Source organism: Crocodylus siamensis, chromosome 2, assembly GCF_052110815.1.
Source record: "Crocodylus siamensis isolate JL-2025a chromosome 2, ASM5211081v1, whole genome shotgun sequence".
In the NCBI taxonomy this organism is placed as follows: Eukaryota; Metazoa; Chordata; order Crocodylia; family Crocodylidae; genus Crocodylus; species Crocodylus siamensis.
In genome coordinates this window covers 70006098-70020693 of record NC_143396.1, presented here as the reverse complement: position 1 = coordinate 70020693, position 14596 = coordinate 70006098, and the positions used below count along the sequence as shown (strand labels likewise).

At 41.7% G+C, this 14596-nt stretch overlaps 1 protein-coding gene across 6 annotated transcripts in view; it reads left to right on the top strand.

Annotated features, from left to right (window-relative positions):
- The window catches only part of TENM3 (teneurin transmembrane protein 3), a 2356642-nt gene that overhangs the window by 1321887 nt on the left and 1020159 nt on the right, over positions 1 to 14596 (top strand). For all 6 annotated transcript variants that reach the window (XM_090036139.1, XM_090036135.1, XM_090036141.1 and 3 more), the window contains exon 7: positions 3258 to 3328. The gene's annotated coding sequence lies outside the window, so the exon portion shown is untranslated. The remainder of the gene's footprint in view (positions 1 to 3257; positions 3329 to 14596) is intronic.

Here is a 14596-nt window from a genome sequence, read left to right as displayed (position 1 = left end):
TGCTCTTTTCAGATGGCAATGGCTACACATGTGTCGTATTTATGAGTGAAATCACATAATGTTGAATTTTTATTTTTGAAAACTTTAAATTTCACATAGTGTGTGAAAGTGTTACTAAATAATAAATCAGAGACCCTTACTCTAGCAATCAAGAGACAAAAATGCACTGCATGAGAAATTTCTCATTTAGTACAGGGAAGTCTCTTGTGCATAACTGCCTGCCTTGGATCAAACTATACTTTTTAAACTCAAACAAAGGCGGGGAAAAAGAATAAGAAAAAAAACTAAAGAGTCTTAGTAAAAAGGACAGCCAGAACATCCTTTAACAAAAATGGAAATGACTCAAAATACAACTCAAAGAAAACAAAAAGGATTAGGCATTTTTGAGTTACTATTTAATCTTACAGGTAAACCAAGAGAGCTCAAAAGTATGCAAACCCACCTACACTAGAAAAGAGTATGGAAAATGAACAAGGAATAAAAAAGATGAAGTCCAGATCCCAAACTGAGATGAATAAAAAACAGTAATTTACTTAAGATGGCATGTCTGTCATGTAAAGGACCACCCTTGATACTGCTTGTTAACCAGAAGTATTTTCTGAGGCAGTATGTTCATTCTACTTGTCTTATTTTAGCTGATGTGGATGTGAAATTTATCCAAAATGATATATTGAAAAATTTCCCAGTCTTTCTTTTTTTAGTAAATGTAAATTGTAACTGGCAGTGCTAACAGTATCAAACTGTATGACGATGCAAGGGAACACACAGGCCAACATTATGGATTTTTTTCTTTTTTAAATCTAAACTTTTAAGCTCATTGCAGATTGGCAAGACAAACTGTTTTATCTTTGCCATACTTGCTGGGGCTTGAAATCTTTGACAATGAAGCCCAAAATAGTATTTATTGTCAAGATGCTGAGATATCAAGCTAATGGGTGCTCTTTGCAAACCTGTATCAGTGCATGATTTGAAGCCACACAGTTGCGTATCCTTAAAACATGTTTTTTGGGGATATTTTTGTAACTTTTGTTAATCCCAGTTCAGTGAAACAGGAATGAGAACAGTAGGTTTGGATGATATTCATCTTCCCTCTGGGGCATAAACCTGCGGAAAATGACATTCATCTTACCTTGAAGTTGTGGAAGCAAAATAAATACTGTTTCTGTAGTATGGAGAACAAGATAGAAGCTAGAATTCATGTCCTGATGACTAGCTAAAACAAGGGTGAGACCCAAAGGCTATAACATTTTGGAATGCAGCAAAAGGGATTAAAAAGCTTATGCTACTGTAATTTAAAGAATTGCATTCATCTCCTTTTTCTAGTACATTAAGCGTTGTTCTCTTTAATAGTTCACTAACCTTGGCAAGTTGAAAAAAAACATTGTGTACAATTGTTTTCTTAATTTGTGCAGTGGCTAGGAAAGAAACAATAATTACATTTTTTTTAAAGCAGCATTCTAAATATCAGGCTAAATCGTATTCAACTAGTTTTTTATTTCTGTGCTCAGAGAAACATACTTCTTAAAATCAGGACAGCTAGATGACTAAGTAGCCCTACACATATTAGGTAATAAATAAGATGAATGAATAATTGAAATCTTGTATTATATGGGCACCAATAGATTAATTTTTACTAGGGAACTTATTTCCAGTAATGATCTTGGGAAGTGATCTCTCATCAATAAGTGTCACAGTGAAGAAGAGGTTGCTAGACTATTGCTTAAAGCCATACTAACCAAGCTGTGCTCTCATTTGGTCTACTTTTCATGTATTTATTTCTTAAATCATATGCAACTGAGCTAGACAAGTGAGTACTGATCCCTGGGCATACCCTACTTGCAGCTTATCAAAACACTTTTTTCCAGGCTCTACTACAATGCAAACAACTAGCTAATCCAAGCAACAGCTAATGGGCTTTCAATGGGACACTCAGCAGCTCGCTAAATAGAAATAAGATGTAATTTCTTACTTTTTGTGTTCAGTTAAAAAAATGGAAAAGACAAATTCTCACTACAGGTGTAAGCATAAAAAAGGAAGTTGATCTGTAATGTTTATTGATCTAGAAAGGAAAAATGTTGTTGTCAAATATATTAATTGACTTTTGAGACCCCCAAAGGCTATTTTATATGGAAAGACTGGCAAATCACTGTTAAATGTTCTAACCCTAAACTAGGAGAAGGCTTTTCATTTAGATGGTTACCTATTCAGGACCTGATCCTGCATGTAAATCCATTAGGTTAGTCTAGTGTTTCCAACACCAAATGTTCTTGGTCATGTTTGCCCTAATGTTGATCTACATGTTTGTGCAGTATTGTGTGGGCACCAGGATCTGGCCAGCCCAGTGTCAAAGTATGACCTTCTTGAATATCTCTCAGGGTAATTTTTGTTCACAGGGAAAAATAAGCATCCTTTTTCTCTGTGGTTTGCATATGTTCAGTTGCATGTTATCCTAAAGCTGCTACAGGAGTATTTCATGTTTTTCAGATCATAAGCTAAGTGTTAAGTAAATGAATAAGAAAGAAAATCTACTAGAAGACTACCAGCTTCTAACCTAAGACAGAGAATTTAACTATGACATAACTATTAATTAGAACAGAAACAGATTCAGTTCAAAACCAATGGGGAAGTTGTGAAAAAAGATGGAAGTATTACTTTTATAAGATTGGGAGTTGAATAAGTAAAATGAAATAGAAACCTCATGCTATTTTTGATCTGTATTACAAGAGACTTAATAAAATCTGACAGTGCATCACACTCATGTTCACTAGAAACAGGCTAACAAGTTTTAATAAAATGAGAACCTCCTCTTCCATCCCCCCATCTCCGAGATCTCTTCTGAGTGATAAGAATCTAAGCCAGACTTTTCTGCATATTAAAAAAAAAAGTTTGGCCATTTAAAAAATATTTTTAATTATGTGGGTTAACAGATGGTTCCAAAATCTTACTTCCTCGGTTCATAGAGACCATCATCAACTTCCTTGTGTTCACATTGTCAAGGTGTTTTCCCTCAGGAAGGCAATTAACCTAATCATTTTGGGATAACTGAGTCATTTTATAGGTAGCCATGAGAATCCAAGTCAAGTAGTCTGTTCACTGTAAACTGAATATTACTTTTTGAAATAAATTCAGTCTCAAGTCAGCTCCTTTGGGAGAAGTGCTCACATCAATAAAGCAACCAACACTGGAACTAATTGATAGCTTTGTTGTCAGACTGTTAAAAAAAAGTCAATAATTAAAGTATTCTCTCTCCCTTGCAGGTGATTCCCTCAAGATCAGGATTGAGGTACTTTGACAGAACAGTGTGGGGACGACTGAAGTGCTACTGCAGGTACTGTAACCCCTCGGTGGATATTTAGAGTGCTCCGAACTGTTAGAGGAACCTGGTTTTATTCCTATTTCTGATAGACTTGTCCTTGTGACCAAGTGATCTTGCACAACTAATGACAGGTCCATGATATAAAAATGAGCAAGGAAATCTGAATAATTACCCCCATCATCTGCCCTGTCTGTTGCAGAATGGAGATCCTGGTGCACACCTACCTGCGGTTCACCAACTTGCAATGCCTCTACAACCTTCTTGAAAACCTTTTATGAAGGCATGAACTACATGTCTCCCAAAGCTTATACATACACCATGTCCATGGCCCTTATGTCCATGACTTTACAGTCCTGAGACCGTCTTATCACCTTCCCCTTAGCAGCAGCCAAAGATGACCATCCCTCAGTCAAGGAGGAAGATGTTCATTGGGGATTGGGGTTCCCTGTGACACTTGTGACATTTACCACCCTATCATCTGTGAGAGAATGCAAGGAGAGTTCTTCTGAGTAGTGTTTTTACAGTCCTTGACTATTTCTTTCTTTATTTTAGAAAAGTTGGTGTCTAATGTTCTTTATTTGGTGTCTCTTTCTGGATCCTTCATTTTGATCCTGTATCCTACAGTCCCATCCCTGTTTTTGTATGTCATCCCTTGTAATCAGTCAAATTCAGGTCTGTGGTCTATTTTATCTTTGCCTACCAACACAGGACTTAAGTAATCTGGCACAGTTGCATCAGGAGCATTAAATTTACACCACAGATTTCATAAGGAAAATAATCCAATGCAGAAATCAAGAGGTAAATAGGCAACTTGAACATCACAAGTACCATGACAGGTCTTCTATTCATTCGGTCCTTTCTTAAATTGGAATCCTACTGCTTGTCTGTACAGCTGCAACAGTAACAAATGCAACTGTTGGAGTTACTGCAAAAACTCCAAAACCTTTTTCAATACTAAGGGTTTATAAAGCACACAAAGGTGGTATTGATTCTAGTGCAAGGGTTACAGCAAAGAGTTAGGAACTAGAGAAAAGGGTTCAAATTTTCTTGCAACTATTCATTATCTATATTACCACATTCATTTTCTAAAGCTAAAAAGTGTATCCTGGTGTATGCTAGATGCACGCATTCTTAATTAATGCAATTGCTGGAATTTGTAAACAAGCATTACACACCAGCTTTATTATCACACGAGAAAAAAACAAACATTTTTCCATTTGGAAAAGCTATATTTTTAGGCGCTGATGAATACAGGAAAGACAGAATATTGCTTCACTTTAGACACCCAAATGGCAATTATCCAACCCGACAACTGCTGCTTTTGGCACATATACACAGTTTGTGTTGCTATTCTATATGTAATGTGGATGATCAAGCATTGTGGATGTACAGTAGGTTGCTAGGCAAGGATGTGAATCTATATGTGCATAAATGAACAAGTTTAAGTCTCAAACTTGTAGCAGGGCAAAAACCCATAACCAACATGTGTTAGATAGACAAGGAAGACCTTCCCATGGTTTAGCCCAGGGGTGGCTGAAATGGTGGATCTGGCTGCAGCTGGACTCCATTTCCCAGCAGCCCCTGCCCATGTTGCTGCAGTAGGTTTCCATGGAGACCCCAGCAATAGCAGCACCATGAGAGCACAGGGCCAGGGTTTCCACGGAGACCAGCCCCAGCAGCACTGGCAAGGGGCATGACTGGGCAGGGGTCTTGCAGTGGTGACAGCATGGTCCAAAGCTGTGGCAAAGCCACAATCCATTGCCTTCACGCCCTTGCCCGTGGTGTGTGGGCAACAGATCCCAGCTCAGCCCTGACTCCACTCCACACTGTCACTGACTGCCTCAAGTTCCCCACCCAGCTGCATGCCCAGCCAGTGTTGCTGTGGCCTGTCTCCATGGAAATCCTTGCCCCGTGCTGTCACGGCGCCACCACTCCTGGGGTCTCCATGGAAACTGGCCGCAGCCATGTGGGCAGAAGCTGCTGTGAAATGGAGTTTGCCGCAGGCCTGATCCAGCCCATTGGCCAGACTTTGGCCACCCCTGGTTTAGCCCAATGTTCTGTGAGCATTACTACACATTATTTGATCCTTTTTGCACACCTCTTTTTTAGCCCATTGGGCATCTGTCATGACTTCTCCTAAGGAGTGCTTACTTGAGAACCCTACCATTGTCTAGTCCAGTGGTCACAAACCTTTTTAAGTAGGCGATCACCTTTGGCAACCCAAGATCTACCATGAGCTGCCCTCCCCAGCAGGTAAGTCTGTGGGGAGGGAAGCAGGGCGCAGATTGAGGCAGAGAGAGAAACAGTTATTTGAGGGCATGCCTCCCCAGTGGGGGTCCCCACTCAACTTGCTCCTGCTCCTGCAGCACTGTCCCTCACCACGGGGGCTTCGATCTAGCCCCTGCCCCTTCCCTCACCCACAGACTGATGTGCTGGGCTAGGGCACTCAGCCCCCCAACCCAGCCTCAGATCAACTCCAAGAGGCTCCAAGATCTACTGCAAGAGGCTCTGAGATCCACTGGTTGGTGACCACTGGTCTAGTCTCTCTTATTATCCCTTGAAACCAGCTGGAGGCTTGGCTTCTAGAGTGGAAGAAGCCCTCCTCCTTACAAATCTGAGACTTTGGCCTTTCAGACCTTGCTGCTGACAGATATGAAAAATAAAAGCAAACAGCATTTTACTGGAAGAGGAAGTATATTAGTTTGACCCGGCTCCCCAGCGTCTGTATAGATTATGTTTCATAGTTTCATAGTTTGTGCTTCAGTTGGGGCTTTTTGGTACAGTTATCTGAGGCTGATTCAATCAGCTATTAGATAAAAATGCCGAAGAGCCCCACTGAAGCATCCGATATATACAGACATTAGGTGAGCCCGGTCAAACTAACATGATGCCTCTTCTGGGCATGGGCTACGCTTGGCATGAGTGTGTGCCGAACTGCAAGTAAAGCATTGGGTTTTTATTTTTTCATGTCTGTAAGCTGCCTTGCCTCAGGGAGTTACCTTCCACTTCAGATCCCACAAAAAAGAGAGAGCACTCTGAAGTACTGAGTGGTAAAACAAAGAGCTTCTCTTCAATGAAGGTATTTACTGGGGCAACAGTCCACACAGCAGGTTCTCACACACTACAAAAGGTTAAGCAGTCCCTCTGCCCCCAGCCCAGCCTGCACACCCGAAAGCTAGCTTAGCTGTTCCCTGTGTTTCTCCTTTACCGCTCAGGCTAATACCCTCCTGTTCAAGCTGCTTCATCATCCATTGCTTCCAGCTTATCTCCATCTGCTTCCCTTAATGTCTCCTAGGTACCACCTCCAAAGGGTGTTTTCCAATCCCACTTTGTTGAAGTGTCAACAAAGCTATTTCCCAATCCTATTTTGTTAATGGATGAGTCTTCTGTCTCTGGTTTCAGTGTCTCCTGACCCTTTTTCTTTCTCCCTGTACAAATTAGTCAGAGGAACTGAGGCATATAACACTATTACAGCGTGAACACATTTAAACAAGAACTATTACAATAAAACTATAATCTGTCACAGCCTCAAAGAGAGGGAGGTATGTGAGGCCAGGAAAAAAAGGACAAGCTAGAAGGTGTGTGGCTCACTGAGAAGGATTCTGCTCTGGAACAGGGCTGGGTTCTAGCCTGCTCCCAAAAAGGCAAAAACTTCCACTATTTTCCATCTATAGTATGCAATACAAGGTGCATTGTCTCAGCTTCAAGAGAAGGGCCTAATGAAGGGAATAGATGTGATGCCTACCCTTTTAACCTAGTGGTTAGAGCAAAGTGTAGAAGTTGAAGAGATGTAGGTTTAAGCTCCTCTGGAGGATGTGGGGTTTGGAATCCGAGTCTTTGGCTTCCTGCCTAAATGCCTTAAGTACTAGAATATTGAGCTAAAACATATCCCCCATCCCGCATTGCTACTTTTGCCAGGCTACAGTTTTGCTCAGACATGCATGTGTGGAGCTATTTACCTACCCAGCCAGAGCACAGCCTACTAAACATGCTCTGTAGCCGTGTGGACATTTACATATCTACAGGGCTCATGGAACAGAATTACAAACTATGTTTAAGGGTCAAAAATGGTAGTTCCACAGCTTGGTAAGTGCCATTTAGGTACTTAAACTAAAATACAATTTTGCCTGGAATGTCTTTAAAAAGAGAGGCGGGGGAGGAAGGCCATTAAAACTTGGATTCAATCAGGAAATAGAGCATGCTGTATTCTGTGTTACAAAAGAAAAATTCAAATAATATATGGAAATCTCTGCAATAATAAATTTACATATTCCAAATTACTGTTCTTAACAGCATTTAATTAGTCTTTGTATAGTTATCATCAATACTCTGAGAGCAAGGTTAATAGAAATGATCAAAAAGTGACAGATAAGAGCTAAACATACTTTTCTATTCCAGACATGATTTGAAATAGATTTTGAAAGGAAAGATCTGAACTTATCAACAGCTCCTAACAGAAACAAGAAAGGCAAGCCTTATTACCACTATGTGTGCGTCCTTTTTTTTCAACCACCCAAGCTCACTTTAAATTATTCTTCCATTAGCTCACAGTGTTGCCTACTCCCAACCCTTGCTGAGCTCACTTCAAGAGCTACACTCAGCGTGAGTCCTGTAGCTCAGAACAGGAAGCACTCTGGTGCTCTTTATTCATAGGGAAAAATGGGAGGGGGAGAGAGTCAGGGCAAGAAAAAAAAGGGAAAGAAAGAAATCCTATGCATAGGTTACATAGCTCACTCTCCTGTATTGTACTCAACATAAAAACGAAGCACTTTACTCACCATTACACAGGCTGGATCTGGCTGATGACATTGTTCCTTTTACTTCTTGTTACCCATTACCCATATTTGTATTGTTTTGCATGTGTCGACCAAAGGGTAGGCTCTAAGGCAGACATCTACAAAAGAAGTCTTGTTTATGTAAGCATTTGGTTTTAGATAGGGTATTTGTTCCCAATCCTTTTTTTGCTGTTTTTTTTTTTCAAACCGTCACCTGAGACCAGCTAGCGACTAAGCACCGTCTGCCTCATCTCCCAGTCTGCCCTATCCCAACTACATAATCTATGTCTTCCCTCACCTTCTGCACCAAGGCAGCAAAGCAGGGTGGAAGCATTAAATCCATTGAACCAACGTTAGATCCATTTAACCAGGCATGCAGGCATTCACAGCTTATATAGCTCTAAACATGATGCTCCAGATCTAAAACTGGTTCCCCTCAAAGGTGAACTAAGTTTAGATTGACCTGGGTAAATTGATTTAAAATGGATTAACCTGGTCTAGTGAATGCCTGTATGTATATGCAGCCCCAGGACTGGGAAAACCCAGCCATTTGCCCCAGCTCCAGGGCTGTGTTTTTCCTACCCTCCCCAACCCCGAACAGGTCATTTTTACCACCCCCTGCCTCAAGTATTCTACCCCCACAAACTCACCAACACCCCTCCAACCTGCTAGCTCCCTACAGACCCTCCCCCGTCCCGCCAGACCCTCTCCCCCACAAGTTACTTACCTCTGTCTCCCCATACTATTCCCAGCAGAGGTGAATGCCTGCATGTGATGCTCCCAGTTCAGGTTTACGTGGCTTAAAGTAAGTCATATAAACCTCAACTGGGTCCTACAAACACTTGTTTGCACCCTAATGTAGTACCATTTCCTGACTTCTGCCTGACTTCCAGCTAACATAGCTAACTACCTCTCTCTTCTACACTAACGTTACAAATTGGGGAGGAGTAAAAGAAACTTCCTTGAGTTATCTTATATTGTCATCTTCCTTAGGCTCCCATTTTATGCAAGGCCAGTACTCTCCATCAGGAAATTAATGAGTAGTCTCTGGGCTGCAATAATGAGAGGTTTACAAAATACTTCACTAAGCTTGTTTTGGTGCTGTTCTTGGGTAATGCACATATTTGTGTAGCTCGGCAAGTGTCAGATGGGTATTTGTGAGGAGATGGACAGGTCAGTGTAAGTGGGGGGAGATCAAAGTATGGGCAACATATTGCCACCCTAATAAAGCAACCTTGAAATCAGTAAGAGTTTGCCATTGCTGTAATGGAAGGTTGACTTGGCCCTATAACTACTACCATTATGAAGCCATGTTCTTTCAGGCTGGTATCTAGAAATGAAGGTCATCATGAAGTTTAGATGAAAAGCTGATAAACTGCACACAGGTCTGTCCCTAGGGGGGTGGACTGGGGCAGCTGCCCTGGGCCCCATGCTTTGGGGGGCCCCATGGACAGTGCCATCTCTGCGCTCCAGCTGTTTGCGACCCCCCTGGCCCCTCACAGGCTGATATGCCCTGGGCTCCACACACCCCTAGGGATGGCTCTGACTGCACATACCTGGTTTGCACAGACTGAAAATGCCTGTAATTAAGAATCTACCAGTGACTTATTTTTTTGGAGGCAACTGAAAAACACGTACAAGAGTTCTGGTACACCAACCACTTAGACAAACATACTATTGTTATGAATCAATTAGTATACATGGTATCACTCCTACAACTTTAGCACATTAGTGGACAGTGCAGTATGGGAATACATTGTATGAATATAGAGACTGAATTATATTCTTATTCTTAGAAGCGATTTACACTTTATTAATTTACAAGAAAAGATTAAGACTTTCTTAAGAAATACAGATAATCAGATGGAGGGAACCAGAGCTGACAAATGTTTTTGGTCTTTTTCCTTCCATAAAAATATGAAGTTTTAAACGTATGCAGCTAGCAGCAGATGAAATTATAGCTCTCAGACACTTTATAACTCTGAAACAGATATGTGATTGATTGCAAGGTGGCGTAGCTCCTGGCAGTTTTTGTCGGCACATTTTGATGATACAGTTTCTTAGGTGAACTTCAAGTGCATCAGTGACACATACTACGTTGCAGACACTTTGAGTGATTTCAAAGCTAATAATTTATGAGAGCTTTTGGAGCAAGTTATTAGGTTTGTCTCAAGAGAGATTTTTTTTAAAATCCTCAGTTTCTTGCTGTATGTTCTGTTTATCTCATCTTATTCTGCTGGTAAACAAATACGTAAAACTTTAATGCAGATGCCTTGCTTTATAACTGTGCGTCATCAACTTAACAAGGTTTCCCATTTAAAACACTTGTGCTAGTGAATGATTATGCATCAGTCCAGAATCTAGGGAAGGATGAAAAACAGTTGGAATGAAGTGACTTAAGTAAAATGTAATTGAGAAGTAACAAAACAGGAGAGAATAAGGCTTTAAGAGTAAACATAATGCCTTAATCTAGCAGGATTAATAGACTGTATATTTTAGAAGTCCAATAAAATTTTTGAGCGAGATTCTTTTCTTCAGTATAACTCCAGCGAAGCCAGTGGGCTAAACTCTCCTGTGTACTCTGGCTTTCTGAAGCATCTCAGTAGTTTGAAGCAGCAAGATATTCACCTCACTGGGCTACTACTAGGAAGGAGACTTGCCAGGTGCCATAGAATTTTTTAGTAGCATTTGCCCTCCCAGCCAATTTGTGACTAGCATTGTTTTACCTGCTAGATAACCAGGTGGTAACACTAGGGCATAAGAGGGGTTAAAGGAGAGAGACCCTTTGAATTTCTACAGCAAATAAGTTGTGAATAATATGCCAGATGAATTTGGAAATGCAGAGTCCCTATTAGATTTTTAAAATTTACTAATCAGTATATTTTATAAAATTGTGTCAAGCAGGTATCACACCATTAACAGAAGAATCTCATCTGCTGTGTTGCAGGAGGTATTTGGCACTGCCATATAGTATCATTTTAAGATTAAAGATACTTGAAAGTGTTGAAAATTACAAGCCCTCTTTTAAGTGAAACACGCTGGGTACAAAATTGCATTTGTTATCTTATTCTTCTAGCACTTTTGGCAGACATTGCTTGTCTTTCTAATATATATGAAATAATCCTGGTGAAATATTAACCTCTTGTAATATTTGCTTGTAATCAAGTTTATTTAATTTCTTACATAAATGAATTTGCCAAAAAATAAGGCAAAAAGATAGAGAAACATTACATATAGTCCAATAAACTGAGACTGTAAAATAGCTCCATATAGATTTTGCATATACAATATATGCACCTGTGTAAATGTTCAGCCTTCCTTTATATCATACAAAATGGTAATTGTTTATATACTTCATTTACTTGCATACCACACACCTTCTAATAAGTTGTGCATATTGTTTTTTAGAAACAAAATGTAGGAAAAAAGATTGTTTTCAGAGTCATGGGTGACTGTGTGACAGCAAATCATTTGGAAACATTAGAGTGGGCACATCTACATGTGCAATTAATACACAGAAAGCTTACTGCACAGTAAAATACTATTTTACTGCGCAGTAAGCTTTACCTAGCAACACATCTACACAAGTGCCCATCAGGAGCAAATTTGCTTCTGATGGGAGCAGTTCAGGGCAGGCAGGGCTACTCCTGCCCTGCTCTGCTACCATATGGCAGCCAGAAGGAGCTCTAGGCTCCCCAGGTGCCAGCCCCATGCTGGCAAGGGGCACTGGGGTCAAGCCTGGATTCCAAAGGGGCAGAGGGACCTGTCCTGCCTCCAGGGCAGCTGCTTAACACTCTGCACCTCTACCCCAGGCAGGTGACTCCTTCTCAACCCCTGCTCCAAGATCAGGGGCAGGGCTGGGACATTGACAGCTGCCTGCTTCCTAATTCCTGGTCCAAAATTGGAGCTAGGGCTAAGACATTGTCCCCTGCCCCAGCAGCAGGGAGCTGCTGGGCCCTTGCCCCAAGATCAGACCTGGGGCTGGGACAGTGTCAGTTAGAGTGGGCTCTGGGAAGTAGGCTCCTTTCCCCTGCTGCCTGAGCTGACCAAGAGCAATTTTTTCCTAGTCAGCTATTTAACCATGTGCTACTGCACACTAGTTAATGTGTAGCAAATCTACTACCTGTATTTACAGGTAGTAAAAAACCATGCATTAGCCTATTTTAATGCACAGGAGCTGCCACGCATGGTTACATAGTGATGCTTTACTGAACAGTACACACCCAGTATCTAGGAAGTGTGGCATCCCAAGAGACAGCCTGGGTAAGGCAGTGGGAACTTCTTGGTGTGGCAGGAGAACAACAAGGGTAGGCCTCAGAACTTTGCAAGGGCAATAGCAAGGCTGTTCCTTCTTTATTGTAAATAGTTCTTTATGTAAGTTCTGTTACACTTTAATAAAATGCTATTTCCATACCACAAGCCTCATCAAGATACTACAGACTGCATGCAGCAGCTCATTTGCTCGGAGCCAGCTCAGGTGATCTGTCAGGCACAATCTACAGTGCTCAGCCAATAGCTACTACAGCTGTGGAGGACTGATACAGGATTCTGCTCACTGGTCCAGAGATAAGTGGCAGCCATCTTGGCAGCCATTAGAGTACAGTGTATGCATGCTTCCATTCCAGTGACAAAAAATGATCTTCCCTGCTCAAGACATGCAATTTTGAAGGGGAATGTGTATGTGTGTTTTGCAAGTAAATATAGTAATTGTGATTCTTTTACCATGTCTGTCTTAAGTATTGGGCTGCATCATTAAAACATTGTCCCACTTATTGGGACAATGTAGATATGTCTTGCTTCTGGAAGACATATATAATGTGTTATAAACATAAGTATAGTAGGTCCCACAGTGAAAACAAAATATTCCTTGGCATACCTGGGGTGCAGGTCATGGTCTCATCAGTCCTTCTGGTCAAGGGAAAGGGTCTGGGCAGGAGCAACACCTGGCTGCATAGGAGGTGTCACCAGCAGGGCTTTGGCTTCTTTGACCATAAGATGTTCTTCCCAGAAGAAGAATTGCTGGGAAGATACAGGATCCACCTGACAAAGCGCGGAAAGAATATCCTTGCAGACAGGCTCGCTAACCTAGTGAGGAGGACTTTAAGATAGGTTCACCAAGGGATGGAGACCAAAGCCCTGCGGTAAGTGTGGAAGCAGGAGACCAGGAAGAAGCGCAAGCAGGAGTGGGCAACAGGAGAGGTGCTTTCATATTTCCTGGGTAATCAACTATTTACCTCAGGTGCCTCTGCACAAATGCATGGAGCCTGGGAAACAAAGAGGAAGAATCAGAAGTCCTTGCACAGTCACAGAACTATGACATGATTGGAATAACAGAGACTTGGTGGGATAGCTTGCATGACTGGAACACTGTCATGGATGGGTACAAACTGTTCAGGAAGGACAGGCAGGGGAAAAGAGGAGGGTAGGGCTAGGATTCAGAGTTTGCAGACTACACCAAGCTGGGGGGGGGTGTTAGATGCACTGGAGGGTAGGGCTAGGATTCAGAGTGACCTAGACAAAGTGGAGCATTGGGCCAAAAAAACTGCATGAGGTTCAACAAGGACAAGTGCAAAGTCCTGCACTTAGGATGGAACAATCCCATGCACTGATATAGGCTGGCGTCTGACAGGGTGGGCAGCAGCTCTTCAGAAAAGGACCTGGGCATTACAGTGGACACAAAGCTGAATATGAGCTAGTAGTGTGCCCTTGTTGCCAAGAAGTTATTATTCTCGTTTATTCAGCACTGGTGAGACCACATTTGGAGTACTGTGTTCAGTTTTGGGACCCCACTACAGAAAGGATGTGGACAAATTGGAGAGAGTCCAGCAGAGGGCAATACAAATGGTTAGGCGGCTGGGGCAAATGACTTATAAGAGACTGTGGGAACTGGTCTTATTTAGTCTAGAGAAGAGGAGATTGAGGCGGGGATTTAATAGCAACCTTCAACTACCTGAAGGGGATTCAAAAGGAGTATGGGGCTAAATTGTTCTCAGTGATAGCAGATGACAGAACAAGGAGCAAGAGTCTCCAGTTGCAAGAAGGGAAGTTTAGGTTAGATATTAAGAAGAATTGTCTCATTAAGAGGGTAGTAAAACACTGGAACAGGTTACCCAGAAGGTTGGTGGAAGCTCCATCCTTGGAGGCTTTCAAAAACCCAGCTGGAAAAAGTTTTGACTGGGATGAACTAGTTGGAGATGGTCCTGCTTTGAGCAGGGGTTTGGACTAGATGACCTGAGGTACCTTCCAACCCTCATTTTCTATGATTCTATGATACAGGAATAGCACCACAGTTAGGAGCATGCACACGTCATTTCCTGATCAGTGAAGAAATGGTAAGGACAGGTTATAAACCCAAATCCAGTCAGCCTCCCTTGAAGTGACTAGCTTATAAGTGCAATGGATATAAAATTGTGGCTAGACATTGTATGCAGGGGGAAGGAGGACAGAATAAAGAGAAGCAAGGGGAAAATAGTGGAGAAAAACTTATGACGTCTTCCCAACTTGG